Genomic DNA, 2,378 nt, shown 5'->3' with positions numbered 1-2,378 from the left:
ATCTCTGCTAAGCCAAAATAAACACAGTCTTAGCACATTGATCTCAGTCATAACGGGGCACTACCTAATAGGTAGACACGCGCAAAGGATGGGTGTGCAAACACATGACTTCTGTAGAAGTTGTCTAGATGAGGACGAGGAAGAGACAATCTCGCACCTACTGTGCCACTGCCCTGCTCTATCCAGACGTAGGTTTACTATTCTGGGTGAACAATTTTTGATGATCTGAAAGATTTTGAGCCACACAATTTTTTGTTTTTGGATTTTTTGTCTTCCTGTGCAACCCTGTGCGCATAGGGTCTCAACAAGACTCAGTTTTGCGTTTATTTCATTAATCTGCTTTGCTTTCTGGCAGGGTAGATGATTAGCCTGCCGCTACCACACAATCTTAGCTAACACAAAATAACTTAGAATAATTGCATCTACCCGAAAAAAGCCAGAAGAGGTTTCTACTGGAGTTTGGGCGTTCCCGCAATCGAATAGCTGGAAATTTTTTGAAGTGAAAACTTCTTTAGAATCGTTGGGAGTGATTTGAGGAAAAGTGAAACGAAAAAGCGACCCTCTTGGCTACGAAGCGTTATATTATATGTTGATATAAAAGTAGCGACGGACTAAATAAAAATAACTTTTATTTTTTCTTGTGATTCGAACCAAGGATTTTGGATCGGAAACTCACATTGCTAGTCGCCGGCTACCGCGCCATGCTGTCGTCGCTGGCCTAAAAGTTATTTAGTTACGAAGCGTTATATTATATGTTGATATAAATAATTTTTGTGAGCGTGTAATTCTCAAAAGGTTTATTAGGTTTATTATTTAAAATGTATTGACTAGGTAGTGTGGTTATCAGCTTAACATCTGATAGATCCTCCATCGGAGGACAACAAATGTTAAACTGATTTTTGGAAATGGGCGGAGTGTTTTAGGGGCTTGCTCTCCACCTCTGCCACGGGTTGGCCCGGTATTGCAGTACCGCCGGGATTTCAGCCTTGAATAAATACAAGAAGAAATATACTAATACAAATATACTAATACATTTAGCTTTGGTGGGAAGAGACATACATTTTTATATGAATACAAGTAGACGAAAATGGAAGAAATTTGTAAGTCTGTTTCTTCGGTCCGTTTGGGTATTTTTTTTGACAACATCGAAACCAAAGCATTTGTATCATATTTTATCTATCATAAGCCACTCGTATCATTTGTTGAAATTGAAAACATTGAGGATGAATAATGATAAAATGAAGAAAATAAAATATGAACTTTATAGCAATATTATAATGAACCTATAATTATCCCGCTCCTAATGCTGCTTTCGTCTTATTCTCTCTCAGTTTGTTTTACGGAAGGTTTCACTTCTATCAAGTCTAACCGTTAGACTGGTATTTTTTTTTTATTATTTTATTACTATTGCAATCTAGTTAACAAAACTAATAAGCAATTCATTTTACATATATTTAATTAAATTAAAACATCTCAAGTAAAGACAAAATTTTATGAAAAGAGATCATGCGGTTTCGTCCTTTTTAGTCTTCTCGTGAGGTCATCAGTTACAAGTAGTTTGACTGCTTCATCATTGATGTGCTGCTGAAGTCTCTCTTTATGTTTATTTGCGAATTTTTTTATGATATCCGTAATCGTGTCTATATTAAGATCCTTATGTAGATTGCACTTACGAATGTACCACGGCGCTCTAACCATGTCGCGTAATACTTTATTTTGGAATCGTTGAATGATGTTTTTGTTGCTTTCACTGGTGCAGCCCCAGAGCTGTATGCCATATGACCACACTGGTTTCAGTATTTTGTAGTAAATAGAGAGTTTAGAATGTCGGCCTAACAGCCAATACATTTTCTTGTATTTAAGAATTAACTTCTCGTGTTTTTTCTTGACATGTGCTTTCCATCTCAGCTTAGCATCTAAGGCCATTCCTAGATATTTTGCCGTATTTGCATGCGGTATTGCCGTATTATTGATAAATATTGGTTTATAATTTATATTTCTATTAGTGAAGTCAAATTGCACAGACTTGGTTTCGTTTAACTTGACACGCCATTTTTTGGTCCAATTTTGAATTGCATTTACTGATGCTTGTAACTTCTGAATTGCTTCTAAGTATTTTTCATCAGTTGCTAATACTGTAGTATCATCGGCAAATGTTGCAGTTGTTGTATTGCTGCATGTGGGTATATCGTTAGTATACAAGAGATACAAAACTGGCCCGAGTACACTGCCTTGCGGGACACCTGCATTAATATCTTTCAGTTCTGAATAGATATCTGCTTGCTTTATTCTAAAGTATCTGCTTGTTAAGTAGGATTTTAAAATGTTTGAGTACTGGATTGGTAGAACTGCTTGAGGTTTATGGATTAGTCCCTCAT

The 2,378-nt window shown here is 36.3% G+C and overlaps 1 pseudogene; it reads left to right on the top strand.

Annotated features, from left to right (window-relative positions):
• The first annotated feature begins 808 nt into the window (after window positions 1-808).
• LOC129246521 (U2 spliceosomal RNA) lies at window positions 809-994 on the top strand (annotated as a pseudogene).
• Window positions 995-2,378: the final 1,384 nt, after the last annotated feature.

Source organism: Anastrepha obliqua, chromosome 4 (assembly GCF_027943255.1).
Source record: "Anastrepha obliqua isolate idAnaObli1 chromosome 4, idAnaObli1_1.0, whole genome shotgun sequence".
In the NCBI taxonomy this organism is placed as follows: Eukaryota; Metazoa; Arthropoda; class Insecta; order Diptera; family Tephritidae; genus Anastrepha; species Anastrepha obliqua.
This window is presented reverse-complemented; position numbering and strand designations above follow the sequence as displayed.